Source organism: Pleurodeles waltl, chromosome 3_1 (genome assembly GCF_031143425.1).
Source record: "Pleurodeles waltl isolate 20211129_DDA chromosome 3_1, aPleWal1.hap1.20221129, whole genome shotgun sequence".
In the NCBI taxonomy this organism is placed as follows: Eukaryota; Metazoa; Chordata; class Amphibia; order Caudata; family Salamandridae; genus Pleurodeles; species Pleurodeles waltl.
The window spans coordinates 1,025,653,326-1,025,671,907 of NC_090440.1; positions in this window are offsets into that span (position 1 = coordinate 1,025,653,326).

Genomic DNA, 18,582 nt, shown 5'->3' on the forward strand with positions numbered 1-18,582 from the left:
ACTTAGAAGTAGCATTGGATTCAGACCAATACTTGATACCATGTCTTAACAACATTACATAGACTGACGTCTATGCAATGAAAACACTATGGCCCTCATTTCGAGGCTGGTGGTCATGAGACCGCCAGCCTCGTTGTGGTGGTCCTTCTGCTGCAGGGCCAGTGGCAAGGACCGCCATATTACAAGCTGTGGGGCTTGGCAGATGCCAAGCCTCCACAAGTCTGCCTGGTCCACTGGTGCGTTCGCACCGCCACATCTGGCAGGGAGCACCTCCAACCGAGCGGCAGGCTTCAGCCTGCCTCCCAGATTCCGAGGCTGCAAACCACCAGGCTTTCCATGGCAGTCACCCCACCACAAAAACCCTTTGAATCACACATTCCATATGGCGTATCTTGATGCCCATGTCGTCAAGTGCTTCAGTGCCCCACATAGAAGTAGTCAGCGATATGCAGTGCCGCAATATAGTACACTCCAATATTTATCAATTGTGCACCAGGATTTGTTTTGACTCTATTAAAATTTTGTTTCCATCACAGTTCCATCACATTTCAAATTTACAAAACATGTTTCACTTGCACTTTCATAACTAGTGATACATTTTAAACTACTTGTACAGTTCATTTACAGATATTTAAATTTTACTTGTGTGTTAGAAAAAAGTTACATCCTACAGTCTTTCTTTTCATTTCCTTATAGACATGTGATATTGTCACATAGTTCCCTTTACAAAAATATTTTACTTTACTGTCAGAGAAAGAAAACAACATTTCCATGTTAAAACTAACAAGCAGCAGTTTGTCATAAGACAAAAGCCTGACATCTTAACTCTGTCTTTGAACAGACAGCAAAAGTGATAATATAGAAAACATAGTTTGAAGGCATTTTTATTGCTCTGTCACCTTCAAACTCCAGCATGGTTATCTTTCCTCACATTTCCACCGATCTCCTACTGCTTAGACTGGATGCATTCATGTGTGAATGCAGTTTGATAAATAAAGAATGATTTTAAAAAATGCTGTGCCAGCCATCTCTGCCATTTGAGGGTGGGAGAGGGATATTATCAGCCAGCCCAGCACTCAAATGCTCCCCCCGTGACTACAGTCCTGTGCCTGTGAAAGGAACGCTAAAACAAGAGCTGGAGCTCTGAAAGGTTATGCAGTGTTTGTAGAATGAGGCATCGCCAATTTGTTGGCTTCTGCTGTGGTTTTTTAGATAACTGCAACTGTCATTTGCAGAGTGTGGGTTTTTTAAATAAAGGGGTCTACAAAGAGATTGTTTGCTATTTTTCTCTTCTGACTTACCCACGTGAGTGTCCTCAGTTGATTAGTGGGCAATTGTCAGGAAATGATTCTTTTTGCAGGTTCACCACAACATTTTTGGATTGATTCTGCACGTTTTTTAACTCTGAGAGTGCACTGAGGCCTGCTATCTATTCCTCAGTGCTGGCATTCTAACCCCTTTCAAAATGTATGTCGAATTGGCTATAGCCAATTGGCAAGTACTGACTTATTTATAAGAACCTACTGTATGGTACCCATGGTTGAAGGGCATCTATGTCAGAGTGTCCATCCAGGGCAGCAGAATCGATTGTGCCACCTTGTGTATGACAAAGTATAAAATGCCTTCCAGCCTGCCACTTCAGACTGGAAGAGTAGTGTTTACACTGCCAGTGTGAAATTGCCATTAAAACCAATGGCAAAGCCACCCCTCCCCTTGACAAAATATGTACGTCTCTATTAAGTAAGACCTACAGAGCTCTATTGCAGGGAGCTGTATGTTATTAAGTGAGACATATATTTTTCATATGTCTTAGTAGCGACACTTCAAATTGTCGTTTTGTGGCAGAAAGGTTAGTAGCCCCATTGCTAGAACAGGGCAGGGGTATGGCTGGTACGCTAGCCTGGCTAACTTCTAAATGGGACTACCTAACAGGTTACGCTACTGGTAAGAGAGAGTGTATGTAAGTGTAAATTTGGGTGTATGTGTAAGTATGTGTGTGTGTGTGTATGAGTGAAAGTGGAGGTCAAAGTGCATGTGATGTCACTTCTGTTACCCCAGTGATTTCGAAGAATTGATGTCCATGGTCTGGGCCATGACTTACCCCCATGCCAGGAGCCACAGGCACTGTCCCAACTTTGCTGATCGAATGTGCTGCTGGTGCAGTTTAGCAAACGGTGCAGCCTATCATTGTGCTGGTCCAAGGGCAGCAGGGTGGTCCTTCTTTGATCCTTGTTCCAGTTCTAGTGTGAGCTCAGGTTCAGAGGTGCCATATTTATCTCAGGAAAGTGCCCTGAGGGGAGCATGTGGTCACTAGCCAATGAGCTACCAGGCCCCCTTCCTTTTGGTAATGGTAGTGTGGCATTTGGCAAGCCCAGGGTGCATTGTTCTAAACCACTCCTAAGATGTTTGAACCTTACCTCAACTGTGAGGAGCTTGGTAGCTCAAAATCCATGAAGGACTTCACCCGGGAAGTATTGGAAGGTAGAAACCTGATATTCAAATAATCTTAACTTTGTCTGAAAGGCTGTCTTCCTCTCATGCACATCTTTCACCCGGACCAGGTGATAAACCCCTGAAAGGTCCAATTTGTTTAATATAATGGCTCCTTTTAGTTGATCCAAAGACATGGGAATGAGAGATAATGGGTACTTATTCTTCAGTGTGACTTAATTAAGAGAGCAATAGTCAATGCACGTTCTTAAATTCCCCTCTATCTTTGGGATGAAGAAGAGGGGAGATAAAGCTGGAGAGGATGAAGGACTTATAAACCCCGTGGCCAAGTTATTCTGAATGTAGTTTTTTTAAATGCTGCATTTCTGGTTCTGTCAATGAGTAAATCCTGCTGCACTGAATGGCAGCGGCGGGGACCAGATCCATCCGGCAGTCATACTCCTTATGAGAGGCAAGTTGACTTGCCTCTTGTTTGTCAAACACCAATTGGAATCCCTTGTAAATAGAAGGTAGAGGTACTATACAACACACCTGAGCAGCCTATGCATAAGAAATTGTGCAGGATTATCAGTGTTTTGTACACTAAGAGCGAGGTACTTAGTACAATTCTCTTTGCAGAAGGATGAGTCCGTGATTCTAGAGCATGCCGCCCAACAAACTGTAGGGTCATGTAGAGTACGCCAAGGTATACCCAATATAAGGTGTAAATGGAGGGCATCGATCAGGTCGAACTGGATCGGTTCATAATGCTGTTCTCCGAATTGCATTATGATTGTTCGCGTATTGTACCTCACAGGCCCTGATGTTAAAGCAGTCCTGCCCATTGTCATAAATGGTTCTGGAAAAGGTTTCTTGACATACGGCACACCCAGATCTTGAGGGATCATTCATTTTCTGCCTCCTCTCCCTGGTCATTGACCCTATGCAGTACTCCTTGATGTTTAGCCAGTTTCTGGGGCTGGATCCTCACCCAACAGTCCTTAATAAAATGTCCATCCTTGCTGCAATACAGGCAGAGATTTTGTTTGTGTCTTTTATCCCATTCTCAGGTGACATGAACCATGAATACCATTGACTTGCATCAGTTCTATTCCATTGGAGGGTGTAGTTCCTTCTTTTCCACCACTTCTGGAATGGGGAGCTAGCAACCTCTCTTCACCCTGATGCTTGTCTCTCCTTCTCTCCTGGTGTCGGTGATCACATTGCACAGTAAGGTCGATCAGATCCTCACACAACTGGGGTAAGTGTCTCATCTGGGCCAATACATCCTTTAATACACTGCGTAGACCTTGATAGAATACGGATGCTCTTTTTTCTACAGGCCAAACCGTTTTTACCAATAGCCTGTTAAATGTAGTAACATATGTAAGCAGGTCTTGAGATGCTTGTTTAAGAGTAAGCAACTCACAATCCAACGTGAGTAGGTTGCAATCAAATAACTCTTGCATTTCCTGACAAAAAGAATCAAAGTTATACAATAAAAGGTCAACCCTTTCATATCAGGGAATGGATCAGTTGGCTGCATTTCCTTCAAAGTAGGATAATCCGAAGGAAGTCTTTGTTTGTTCATCTGGAAATTGAGCAGGTTTACATAAGAAATGGAGCCAGCATTGGTTTATAAAGATGCTATATTTCCATGGGTCCCCATAAAAGCATTCCGGAGGGGCCAATGGTATTTGTGGTGCATGTACTACTTGAATGGTGGTAGGATCAGTTGACACAGATGTGGGAACTTGGGAAGTGGAGTAGATCCTTACAGGTCACAGAGAGCTTCCTGGCCCATTGGCTACAAGCGACGGCTTGCAGTATGAACAGCTTCCAGCAGGGGTGCAGGAAACCGGCACACTGACCTGGCATGTGAATCCACTCACTGGATTGCAACGAGAGTCTTGCGGAATGAATAGCTTCCAACAAGGGTGCAGGAGAAGCCGCACACCCACTTGGGTTGCAGGCTATGTTGCTGGGAATGCAAGCACAAATTTGCTGAGGTGGCTGGCTCTTTAGAGGAAACAGACTAGGGCTAATCGTCAACCCAGACTCCAGGGATTTCCAAAAAAAGGACAACTCACTACAAGCTGCAATGGCTGGAGGGGGACAATATAGACCAACCAGGAAGTATGGCAAGTGAGGACCCGATCAAGGGGCATGGCTTAAGTACCCATGTATTCAAATATGGCCACCAGAGTTTTGCTGCTCATGATAGCGTCCCACTTTCCTGATGGGAGTTTCTGGTCTGTGTAGTTTTGTTCATTGGTGGCAATGATTCCCTTCTGATGCTGTTTCACTATCAGGCAGGGGTGGTGAATTTCTTCCTACATAACTTCTATCCCTTGGAAACAGAGGGCCTACTGGAGAGCGATATAGTGTCATGACAAGCACCTATACCGGGCTCTTCCACTACCAGGCACAATGCACCAACATCTGCACCCTCTGTGTCTAACACATCTGGTGCGTGCCCACTCCTGTTGCAGCTGAGGAGCTTTCTGAACTGCTCCCTCCTGCCCGAGTTTTCTGTAGCTGGGCACCTCAGAAGACTCCCTGGAAAGCCAGAACGCCATGTTACCAATCCACCTCTATGCAGTCTAAACACCAACCAACAAGCTTTGGAAGGCATGTAACCCAGTCACCACAAACTGAGATAACAAAATTTCGAGTGATTTTCTGTTCAAGCGAAAACATCATTTATGAAAATCAGTGACCTGAGACCTTACAAGCCTCTGAAAGGTCACAAATGGTTTGTTTTAACCCCTTCTGTGCCGTGGACGTAATGGTTACGGCCTACGGCACAGTGCTCATGTGCTGAGGACATAACCATTATGTCCTGGGCACTGAGCTCAGAGGGAGCGCTAGTGCTCCCTCTGTGGGGTTCCCTCCCACCTCCCCAAGGACGTAATGGTTACGGCCTACGGCACAGTGCTCATGTGCTGAGGACATAACCATTATGTCCTGGGCACTGAGCTCAGAGGGAGTGCTAGCGCTCCCTCTGTGGGGTTCCTCCCACCCCCCCATGGCAGGGATGGAAGGGGAAGCCCTTCCCCTTCCACCGACACCACCACACCCCACACCCCTGTAATGACATCAGCGCGCGATCACGCGCTGAGATCATTACAGAGTGCCGGTCGCACTGGAAGCCATTTGCTTCCAGTGTGACGAGGGAGAAACAGGTATGTTTCTCCTCCAGCGGGTGCGGGGTTTGGAACAAAGAGGCACCGGGGGAAAGGAAAGGCTTTAATAAAATGTAATCCACTGAACCATCACTGACCCTCGTGCCAAATCCAACCAGTATGTGTGGTAAAAATGACAAAGCCTGCTCCGCTGTAATCAGGCGTCGCAGCACACCTGTGACACGCTAGGGGGCATATTTATACTCTGTTTGCGCTGAATGTGCGTCAAAATTTTTGACGCACATTCAGCGCAAACACTGCCCCATATTTCTACTTTGACGTCCGACGCAGCGGGCGTCAAAGTTCCACCATGTGCGCCATTTTTTAGAAGGGTGAACCAGCCTTGCGTTTATTATATGCAAGGTAGGCGTTCCCTTCTAAAAAATGACTTTAAGGCCTCTGCCCCATATTTATACTGTGACGTCATTTTGACGCACAGGAGGGGGCAGGCCTTAAAAAACGACGCCCAGCCTGATGGGCGCTGTTTTTTAACGCCTGGGTCAGGGCAGGCGTTAAGGGACCTGCGGGCTCAGAAGGAGCCCAGAGGTGCCTTCCCATGCCCCCAGGAACACCCCCTGCCACCCTTGCCCACCACAGGAGGACACCAAAGGATGGAGGGACCCATCCCAGGGAAGTTAAGGTAAGTTCAGGTAAGTATTTTTTTTCGAATTTTTTGTGTGACATAGGGGGGCCTGATTTGTGCCTCCCTACATGCCACTATGCCCAATGACCATGCCCAGGGGACATACATCCCCTGAGCATGGCCATTGGGCAAGGGGGCATGACTCCTGTCTTTGCTAAGACAAGAGTCATTTCAATGGGGGTTGGGCGTAAAAAAAAATGGCGCAAATCGGGTTGAGGCCAAAATTTTGCCTCAGCCTGACTTGCCCCATTTTTTGACGCCCAAGCTCCAATTTCCCCTACGCCGGCGCTGCCTGGTGTGAGTCATTTTTTTTTACGCACACCAGTCCGCAGCGCCGGCTAACGTCATCCAATAAATAAGGCGCCCGCATGGCGCTTTGGAATGGCGTTAGACGGCGTTAATTTTTTTTACGCACAACTGCGTTGGCGCAGTTGTGCGTCAAAAAGTATAAATATGGGCGTAGGTGTCTCGGATGGGACCCCGATGATGAAGCATGCCACCAACTTGGTTGGTGGGTGAGGGGTCTTTTTAACATAACCTAAGTGCGTTTCTTTTCACAATTTTAGTGTTTGGAACATCACATGAGTATGTGGACACATCAAAATGATCTATTCAAAACTACCTGTGTTTGGGTGGGGGGGCACCTATGTTTTTGGTCCCGGGTGCGGCCTTCATCTAGGGAAACCTACCAAACCAAGACATGTTTTAAAAATGGACACCCCAAGGAGTCCAAGGAGGTGTGGCTTGCCTGGATCCCCCAACATTTTCTTACCCAGACTCCTCGGCAAACCTCAAAATGTGCATTAAAAAAACTCACTTTCCTCACTTTTCTTTGTAGGATCACCGCTGTGGCACAAATTGCCTACCACCCAGCATTCCCCTCAGTCCCCCAAGTAAAATGATACCTCACTTGCATGGGTCCCCAAAGCAGAGTCAGCCTAAAAGAAGTATAAGAGAAAAATATGTGCTTATCAACTTGCTGTGCCATTCCCTAAATCTCTAAAAGTTTTTGGCCTTTTTCAGATGCAGGCACCTGGCCCACCAATACAAGTGAGGTACCATTCTTATCGGGGGACTTGGGGGAACGCTGGGTGGAAGGACATTTGTGGCTCCGCTCATATTCCAGAACTTTCTGTCACCGAAAGGAGAGGAAGAAGTGTTTTTTTGGCCAATTTTTGAGGTTTGCAAAGGATTCTGGGTAACAGATCCTGGTCAGAGCCCCACAAGTCACCCCATCTTGGATTCCCCTAGGTGTCTAGCTTTTAAAAATGCACTGGTTTGCTAGGTTTCTCCAGGTTCCGGCTGAGCTAGAGGCCACAATCCACAGGTAGCCACTTTGTAAAAAACTGCTCTGTTTTCTGTGGAAAAATGTGATGTTTTCACGTTGTGCTTTGGAGCATTTCCTTTCGTGGGCGCTAGGCCTACCCGCACAAGTGAGGTACCATTTTTATCAGGGGACTTGGGGGAACGCTGGGTGGCAGGCAATTTGTGGTTCCTCTCAGATTCCAGGACTTTCTGTCACCGAAATGAGAGGAAAAAGTGTTTTTTGGGCCACATTGTGAGGTTTGCAAAGGATTCTGGGTAACAGAACCTGGTCAGAGCTGCACAAGTGACCCCATCTTGGATTTCCCTAGGTGTCTAGTTTTCAAAACTGCGCTGGTTTGCTAGGTATCCCTAGGTGCCGGCTGAGCTAGAGGCCAAAATCCACAGCTAGTCACTTTTAAAAAAACAGCTCTGTTTTCTTTGTGAAAATGTGATGTGTCCACGTTGTGTTTTGGGGCTTTTCCTGTTACGGGCGCTAGGCCTTCCCCCACAAGTGAGGTATCATTTTTATCAGCAGACTTGGGGGAATGCTGGGTGGAAGGAAATTTGTGACTCCTCTCAGATTCAAGAACATTCTGTCACCGAAATGAGAGGAAAAAGTGTTTTTTGGGCCAAATTTTGAGGTTTGCAAAGGATTCTGGGTAACAGAACCTGGTCAGAGCCCCACAAGTCACGCCATCTTGGATTCCCCTAGGCATCTAGTTTTCAAAAATGCACTGATTTGCTAGGTTTCCCTAGGTGCCGGCTGAGCTAGAGGCCAAAATCCACAGCTAGGCACTTTGCAAAAAACAGCTCTGTTTTCTTTGTGAAAATGTGATGTGTCCACATTGTGTTTTGGGGCATTTCCTTTTGCGGGCACTAGGCCTACCCACACAAGTGAGGTACCATTTTTATCAGGGGACTTGGGGGGAACGCTGGATGGAAGGAAATGTGTGTCTCTTCTCAGATTCCAGAACTTTCTGTCACCAAAATGAGAGGATATAGTGTTTTTTTGGCCATATTTTGAGGTTTGCAAAGGATTCTGGGTAACAGAACCTGGTCAGAGCCCCACAAGTCACCCCATCTTGGATTCCCCTAGGTGGCTAGCTTTCAAAACTGCGCAGGTTTGCTAGGTTTCCTAGGTGCCGGCTGAGCTAGAGGCCAAAATCCACAGCTAGTCACTTTTAAAAAAACAGCTCTGTTTTCTTTGTGAAAATGTGATATGTCCACGTTGTGTTTTGGGGCTTTTCCTGTTACGGGCGCTAGGCCTTCCCCCACAAGTGAGGTATCATTTTTATCAGCAGACTTGGGGGAATGCTGGGTGGAAGGAAATTTGTGACTCCTCTCACATTCCAGAACATTCTGTCACCGAATGAGAGGAAAAAGTGTTTTTTTTGGCCACATTTTGAGGTTTGCAAAGGATTCTGGGTAACAGAACCTGGTCAGAGCCCCACAAGTCACCCCATCTTGGATTCCCCTTGGCATCTTGTTTTCAAAAATGCGCTGGTTTGCTAGGTTTCCCTAGGTGCCGACTGAGCTAGAGGCCAAAATCCACAGCTAGGCACTTCGCAAAAACAGCTCTGATTTCTTTGTGAAAATTTGATGTGTCCACATTGTGCTTTGGGGCTTTTCCTGTCGCGGGCGCTAGGCCTACCCCCACAAGTGAGGTACCATTTATATCGGGAGGCTTGGGGGAACGCTTGGTGGAAGGAAATTTGTGGCTCCTCTCTGATTCAAGAACTTTCTGTCACTGAAATGAGAGGAAAAAGTGTTTTTTTGGCCAAATATTGAGGTTTGCAAAGGATTCTGGGTAACAGAACCTGGTCAGAGCCCCACAAGTCACCCCATCTTGGATTCCCCTAGGGTCTCGTTTTCAAAACTGCGCAGGTTTGCTAGGTTTCTCCAGTTGCCGGCTGAGCTAGAGGCCAAAATCCACAGCTAGGCACTTTGCAAAAACAGCTCTGTTTTCTTTGTGAAAATGTGATGTGTCCATCTGGTGTTTTTGGGCATTTCCTGTTGCGGGCGCTAGGCCTACCCCCACAAGTAAGGTACCATTTTTATTGGGAGACTTGGGGGAACGCTGGGTGGAAGGACATTTGTGGCTCCTTTCTGATTCCAGAACTTTCTGTCACCGAAATGAGAGGAAAAAAGTGTTTTTTTGGCCAGATTTTGAGGTTTGCAAAGGATCCTGGGTAACAGAACCTGGTCAGAGCCCCACAAGTCACCCCATCTTGGATTCTCCTAGGTGTCTAGTTTTCAAAAATGCACTGGTTTGCTAGGTTTCTCCAGGTGCCGGCTGAGCTAGAGGCCAAAATCCACAGCTAGGCACTTTACAAAAAAAACAGCTCAGTTTTATTTGTGAAAATGAAAGGAGGCTGAAAGCACACAAAATAGTAAAAATGGGGTATGTCCCAGTAAAATGTCAAAATTGTGTTGAAAATGGGGTTTTCTAATTCAAGTCTGCCTGTTCCTGAAATCTGAGAAGATGGTGATCTTACCACTGCAAACCCTTTTTTGATGCCATTTTCAGGGGAAAAACCACGAGCCTTCTTCTGCAGCCCTTTTGTCCCATTTTCTTGAAAAAAACTAAATGTTCACAGTATTTTGGCTAATTTCTTGGTCTCCTTCAGGGTAACCCACAAAGTCTGGGTACCTCTAGAATCCTTAGGATGTTGGAAAAAAAGGATGCAAATTTGGCATGGGTAGCTTATGTGAACAAAAAGTTATGAGGGCCTAAGTGCAAACTGCCCCAAATAGTCAAAAAAAGGCTCGGCACAGGAGGGGAAAAGCCCTGGCAGAGAAGGGGTTAAAATGCTGCATCTTTCATGCTCCCAAAAGGCCAAAACACAAAATTTTGAGTATGAGTAAAAGTGTATGAAAATAGTCCACGTGGTCACTTTGAGGTCTTAACATGTACTTATTCACTACGGGATTTTGACTCAATAGTCAAAACTAGTAGGAGACTTTAAAAAGTATATATTTACTACAGGAAGTGACATAAACAACATTTGAAGTCATTTTCTGTTCGAGTGAAAACATGCAATTTTTTATGAAAATTAATGTACAATGACTCACAAAATGCCCCCATAAGGTTAAAAATGGTTAATTTTCAAATGTTGCATCTTTCAACTATTGATGACTTTAGGGTGTGTGTGAGGAATTGATGTGAATTATATGGTGTGGTTATGTGATCTCATTATGAAATACACTCACAAAACTAACTTGGGTCCAGTCACACTCCTTTAGTGAACCTTAGCTCAACCTTGAGGAGCTGTAACATCGAGCGGTCAGGCTTAAACAAAGTCCAGGTCCAGGCGCTATGGGTGAACCATCAGAGACTTTAATGGAATGGCCCTGAGGCAAGGGATACTGGATGCTGTAAGAAGCTGAAGATGCTATGTGGTTGACAGGGGTGATCCTGGGGCAACCTACTGGTCCACAGTCCTGGTGGGGCAACTTTGGCTACAGGGGTCAATGTCTCTTGAAGTCCTATCTAGTCCAGCAAATGTCCGGTTACCGCTGGACTAATGGTCTCTGTTCACAGCAAAACTATTGGTTCCCTTTGGTGAAAGCTAGTGTCCATCATGGGTGACAAAACTGCACTCCAACTCTCCCAGATCCAGCAGGCTCGGGTGCAACTTTTGAGCATCAGGACATGGTCCTCTGCACTGCATGTCAGTTGTAAGCGGTGGTCAAGGGGTTGTGGCTGCTGACTAACCAGAATGGGCTACATCTGCTTTTGTGGCCTTGGTGCTGTAGCAAGAAGTCAACCAATGGACTTTTGGAATTCACCATGTCTGTCTAGGGCTCTAGAGTGAGCCAGGCACCACAGGCACGGTCATCTCCTTGATAGCCCAAGGATGAGCAAGTGCAGTTCAGCGGTTAGTGCAGCCTCTCTTGCCAGGTCTAGGAAACACCAGAGCAGGCCATTAAGGTCCTCCCTCTAGTCCAGATGTGATCTGGGTGCCATATTTATTCCCCGAAAGTGACCTTGGGGATGTGGCAGTCACTAGCCAATGAGCTAGTCAGAGCTTTACCGCCTAATGATCATTTTCTGCAAAGTGTGGCATCCAGCTATCCCAGAGTGCACTATTCTGCCCACTTCCCAGACTGTAGCGTCCCTCTCTCGGTGTGTGGAGCTTTGTAATCCACCCTAAAGTTGTAGGTACGTGAGGGCTACTCACCTAGAGAAAAATTGGTTTGGCGCTGGTCTGCTCTCTCTGTCCCCACTGCCAAACCATCTACCTCAACAAAAGAGCTGCACACCTCCACCACTTGCCCTCCAAAGCCATTTTCCCCTTGAAGATCACCTTTTTGGCTCACACCCTGTGTGGCTTCCTGTCAGGGAGAGGTAACAGTTCTTCCAGTGACTGGCGTCTATTGTTCTTACTTCCGGGAGTCTTTCACACTTCCCCCCCCAGAAGGATAGAAGCCTAGTTTGTGGCCAGCATCTGCGAGTGGCCACTGGACAACCTAGGCGACAGAGAGATAACTTTCTAAATGTTATATTTACTTAAAAGTTTCATTAAATTCAGCTTGGGCACCACATTAGATTTATTGTGAATATTAATTTGATAGCTACAAATACTAACTTTAGTAGTTCCATTTAGAAGTTAGCATAGTGTACTTATCAGCATGTAACCCTGAACTCATAATGGGGCTCTAACCTTTCTACAGGAAAGATGATGATGACTAAAAATCCATGTCCTCCTTTTAAATATACAACACCAAGCCGTAGGACCCAAAGGTCCTGATGTAGAGGTGACATGTATATTAAAAAGGGAGTTTTGGGCTTTGCTATAAGTTTAAACCGCAAAGTCGAGTCAGAAGTTCAAAACCGCTTTGCCAGTCTGCAGTGACTGGCTGGGAGATATGTTTTCACACTGTCCCAGTCCTGGTGGAATACTTTAGCTTACATTCCCTGGGAACCTATGGTACCAAATACTAGGGTCTTACAAGAAACGTCATGCCAATTAGGTACAGCCAATCTAGCTTTACACTTTTAAGGGTCAAAGCACTGAGGTCTGGTTAACAGGTCTCACTGCACTCTCAGAGTTAAAAAAACAGCATCATCAGTCCAAACATTTAGGGGTGATCATGCAAAAAGAGGCACTTTCTTACAGCAGCTACTAGCGAATGAGCTTCCAGGTCCCCTCTTGGCTGAAGACAACTTCCTGTCAAGTGTGGCATCTATCTATCACAGAAAGCAATATTGAGCCCACTCCCAAGATTGTAGGACCCATCTCTTAGTGTGTGGGGATTGGTAGCCCACCCTAAATGCATACACACCCATGGAAAAACTGGTTTCACAACTATTTCTCCTCTCTGTCACTGATGCCATCCTGTCTACCAGAAAAAAGGCAACTCCTTATGTGTGTCCACCATTTGCACCCAAAGGTGGCTTCCGCTATGAAGCTCAAGCTTTGGGCTCACTCCCCATTTTGCCTTCCTGCCAGGAAGATGTAACACCTCTCCCAATGGCAGGCACTTTGTGTCACTTTCAGAGAGCTGTTCACACTTCCTCCAAGAGGGCAGAAGGCTGTCTTGTAGCCAGCAACCGTAAACTTTCACTGGAAATCTTTGGGCAACAGAGTGGCAACTTTCTAAAGTTGCTATTTCCTCAAAGGTTCCATTAAAGTCAACTTGGGCATCAGGTCCAGTTTAATGTAACAATTCCTTCAATACTTTTAAGTACCAACACAAGTAATCCCATTCAGAAGTTAGCACAGCTCATTTACCAGTGGGTAAACCTGTCCTCACCAATCGGACTGCTAGCTTTACTACAGAAAAAATTAAAAGTTGGGTTGTTTACAGTTAGGACACATGAAAACACATTACTCTTTTCAATAATTATCACCCTGTCATTAGACACGATAGGCTTACCTTAAGGCTAATTTGTATATAATAAAAAGGAAGGTCTGCACTTTATCATTAGTTTAAATGTAATGTTGAGGTAGCAGTTCGAACACTGCCTAGCCAGACAGGAGGGGCATGCTGGGAGTCTTGTTTTGATTTGTCAGACTCGTGATGGCACAAAAGGTGATGCAGTTCTCAAAGGACACTTTAACTTTCAGGCTATGGGTACCCTGGTACCATATAATAGGGATGTATAAGTAAGTTAACTTATGCCGATTGTGGGCTTATTTTGTTGCTTTTAAGACTTTACAAAGACTTCTTTCACTTCAGGAGGACATATACTCTATGTGGGGTAATATTTTTAGGTCAAGAGTAAGTGTATGGCCACTTGTATACTTTTAAGTGTATTTGTACTGTGGGCTTAAAGCCATTTAATTTGTTCATGTCTTTGTCATTTAAAAATCGTGGCTTGCTAGTAGTCAGTCATGCCTAATTGTCACACTTTTTTCTCTTTGAGAGCATGGACCAACAACTGTATACTTACAGTTTGTCATGTTCATCGGGGGACTTTTTTTCTCTTTGTTTCCTGCTTTTGTTCGATGAAGCTTCCCTTTTAATTTGCAGGGCGTTCTTGTTCTCAGCTTCGCTGTAAACAAGGCTGTTATCTTAGTCACATTCACTGCTCTCAGCTGCCTGGCTCCCACTCTTCCTTGGTTTGGATTCTGTTTACTGAGTGTGCCTGCCCGGTGTGTATATTTAATTGCTTGTTTGCTAAGTAGCCCAAACTCCACCCAAAGGTATTGGAGACTTTACATTAGTACCAGCTACATTACACAAGGATGTATACATTTTTTGTAGGCAAGACAAGATTAAGTGATGTTGAGCCGATGCAATGACTTGAAACTGGGTCCTCAGTTTCAAAGTTGGCAGCTCTTGTTGTGTGCAACATCTTCACCCTGTTCTACCCTGTTTCCATGGAGCACATGAGGCATTCCAGTTCCTTTTATTGCTACTGCGCTGCATGCCTCACTTTATGTTTACCTGCTCCATTTTTTATTTAATTACATGTTCAAACCCATTATTGTTTAATGTTGGGGAACCAGGACCTCACACGCAGGAAAGTCCTATGTAACGTGACCACCACAGATACTTGCACAAAACTGCACACACACTTGCAGGTCGCACTTTTAAAGTAGACATATTAAGCAAAAGACATGCACAAACTCCACCCGAAGGTACTGGATGCTTTACATATGTGCCAGCTGCATTACACAAGGACATATTAAATTTTTGTAAGCACAGCTAAGATTAAGTGATGTTGAGCTGACACTGTGACTCGAACCCTGGTCCTCGGTTCCAACATCGGCAGCTCTAGTCGTTGTGCCACACCTTCTCCCTGTTCTACCACCTTTCTGTGGAGCACATGAGGCATTCCAGTTTCTTTCATTGCTACAGAGCTGCATGCCTCACTTTAAGTTTACCTCCTCAATTTTGTATTTGATTACATGTTCAAATCTATGATTGTATGATGGTAGGGAACTAGAACCTCACAATTGTGAGCGTCCTATGTAACGTGACCAGCTTGCACAAAATTGCATACACACTCGCAGGTCGAACTTTGAAGAAATTGCTCCAAAATGCTAAAATTGTCCCTTTGCAAATGTTCCAGCTTTTGACTATTTAAGACTTTAGGAGGTGGCTCATCACCTGGGGATCCAAACTCAACATGTTTGAAGTGATTTACATGATTCCAGAGGGCCGGAAACAAGATTTTGAGTAGAAGTAATTTTTATGAAAAAGGTGTATTTGGTCACTTAAACAACTTAAATGTCTCCTTTCACTTCTAGGTATGAGATAAACTGCATTTGGGTTCATTTTCTGTTCATGTGAAAACTGCTGCATTTTGGTAGAAATCGCTGATAATCACCGAACCTTATGAAATCAATCCAGAAGGCTGACTCTCAGTTCAGATCGATGAAAACATAACTTTAACATTCGCTCAGAAAATGATGGTCAATGAAGTACCACATGTGATGTTCACTGACAGTAACATGATTTAGAGATCATGAGGAAGGAAGGGAGATTGGGAGAGAAATAGTTATGTTCATTGAGGCCTACAAGACTATGGGGGTCATTCTGACCCCGGCCGGCGGCGGACGCCGCCGGCCTGGCTGGGACCGCCAGAATACCGCTGCGCGGTCAAAAGACCGCCGCAGGTATTCTGGCTTTCCCGCTGGGCTGGTGGGCGACCGCCAGAAGGCCGCTCGCCAGTCCAGCGCGAAACCCCTTCCCACGAGGAAGCCGGCTCCGAATGGAGCCGGCGGAGTGGGAATGGTGCGACAGGTGCAGTTGCACCTGTCGCAATTTTCAGTGTCTGCAAGGCAGACACTGAAAATCTTAGTGGGGCCCTGTTACTGGGGCCCCTGCAGTGCCCATGCCAGTGGCATGGGCACTGCAGGGGCCCCCAGGGGCCCCACGACACCCCTTACCGCCATCCTGTTCCTGGCGGTCACGACCGCCAGGAACAGGATGGCGGTAATGGGGGTCGGAATCCCCATGGCGGCGCAGCAAGCTGCACCGCCATGGAGGATTCCCCAGGGCAGCGGAAAACCGGCGGTCCACCGCCGGTTTTCCGTTTCTGACCGCGGCTGTACCGCCGCGGTCAGAATGCCCATGGGAGCACCGCCAGCCTGTTGGCGGTGCTCCCGCGGTCGTTGGCCCTGGCGGTTTTTACCGCCAGGGTCAGAATGACCCCCTATGTGATTAACAATTTCTAATCTAATACTTATTCTCCAATTAAAACAATGAAGTTTCAAAATGAAAAATATGGAACTCTTTCCTTATTGACTGTATAGTGAAACTGCTGGAAAACTAAGCATTATGTGGACAGACTATGGAGACAAAACAGCTCGAACCTTTAGTCACTTTTGCAGCTAAGATAAGCATGCTTATAATCATTGTCTTGCCCTTCGTAGGCCAAAACACAAGATTTTATGTATGAGTAAATGTACAGAATATAGCCTATTTTCTCACTTTGAGACCTTTAAGTGTTTACTCTCTACCGGGGTGTGTGAAAGGAAGGGCATGTGAATGCTATAAACAACATTTTGAGCTATTTCCTGTTCATGTATGTAGGAAAGCACCCTTTTTGACATGGTAAACCCCCACTTTTTGCCTGGCTTTTGATTTGGCTTTGACTGCTAAAAAGGTCCAAAGTGCCAGACCTCTTTCCCCGAAACTGCACAGTTGTTTTGCACAATTGGCAAACTCTTTATCTACCACTGTAAGTCCCTAGAAAATGGTACGTCTGGGGTAGGGTAGGGTCTGGGGTACTAAGGAAGGTCTCTGAGGACGGCAGCACTAATTATGCCACCCATCAGGGACCCCTCACCAAACCCACACAGTGCTACCATTGCAGACAGCGTGTGTTGGTGCAGGCTACATTGAAAACACCACCAGTCACACAACCCTGTGTGTCAGGTCCCCTATCACTGCATGTGCCAGGTATAGGTCACCCCTAAGGCAGGGTGCATCCAGGCACCTGTGAGGGCATATATGCATGAGCAGATATGCCCCTGCTATGCCTCTGTCCATTCTGAGACATAGTAAGTGCACAAGGAAGCCATTTTAAATGCATGTGCTGGGCAATGGTCATTACGATTTCCCCAGCTACAAGATGGCTTATCTGAATCCTGGGATGTTTGATATCAAACACCTCAGAATAACAATAAACCCTCACTGACCCCAGTGATGGCTTTATTAAAAAGGCACATAGACAACACCTTAGATGTGCCCCCTGAAAACTTACCAACTACTAGTGTGTTGACTGACTGGTCCTGACCAGTTCAGCCACCACAGATCTGTTTCTGCCCCCTTCCAAGGTGAGAGCCAGCACTCTAGAGGGCCTGAGACAAAAGCCTACACTGTGTGGAGGTGTGACCTCCTCTCCCAGGCAGGATGGACATTCCAGGGTAGGAAGCTTCCAAGGCCTTGCCACCTTTTTAATGCAATCCAGGTCTCTCCAAATGGTGGAGGTGACCAACCCCCACCTGTCCTGACCTCAAATTTGGAACCCCACGTTTGATGGCAGTACAGGAGGGAAAATTAGTTAAATTAGGAGGAGTGCTCCCTTCATGCCACTCCCACCCCTAAGATGGACAAGCTAAAGTGGACACTACTTTTCAAATCCCTTCATCTTGCTTGGAAGGAAATAGGCCAGTAGGGTTAGGGTTATGCCCACTTCCCAGCTGAAGTGTAGTCACCCTAAAGGTGGTCAGCCCATTGACTACCGCCTGGCACTCCCTGTAATGCCTCGAAATTGAGTATTTAGGTGGCAACCCTTAACCCTAGAACTCAGATTTCGACAATTTAAGAAGACCCGGACAAAAAAGATCTCCACCTGCAGACAAGAAAAAGAAGAAGCAGCTGACCATGCCGGACTGCCTGCTGATCTCAAAGGACCCTGCACAAGAAGCCAACTCGTCAAGACTTCAATAAAGACTCAAGACTCCCGTGGGCAGCAGTCCTGCCCTGCAAGAAGAAACTCCAAAGAAAACACTGTGCAGCTGCTGGAACCACAGAAACTTGATACCTGAAGTGACTAGTACACCCAACATCCACAACCTGAGGTGAAGCCAACCAACAATGCCAACGCGGTTCCCCAGCTGTCCAGAGAGAGAGTTCAGTGTGGTCTCACCCATCTTTGACTCCACGCAGGCCCTCTTCCCACAGCCTGGTGGTGAAACAAAGTCTGACACCTCCAGCAACCACTGCATCCGTCGCCCCTGACCACATCTCAGAAGGGTCACTGGTGTCAATGTCATCCCTGGGCTCTCTTGAGCTTGATCTACACTAGGTCCATGCCTGCTGGAGTCCCGGACGATGCCTGTAGCCTCAACACACAGGACCCCCTGACTGAGATTGCTCCCAGAGTAAAAACCCAATGCCTAAAGACAATCCTGCATCCGTCACCCCTCAGCCCAGGAGAAGAGGACCAGAGGTGCACCTACATCCCTGAGCAAGTCTACTACCTACCTGTTTGTTGTCCACGACTAGCTTCCTAGCCAGAACCTGCAGCCTGTTTGTCACGAGGTCCAACTCCCATAGAGAACCATTGGTCACCCAAGGCCTTACTGCATCTCTGCTCCCGGCCGCCCCAGTGCCGCA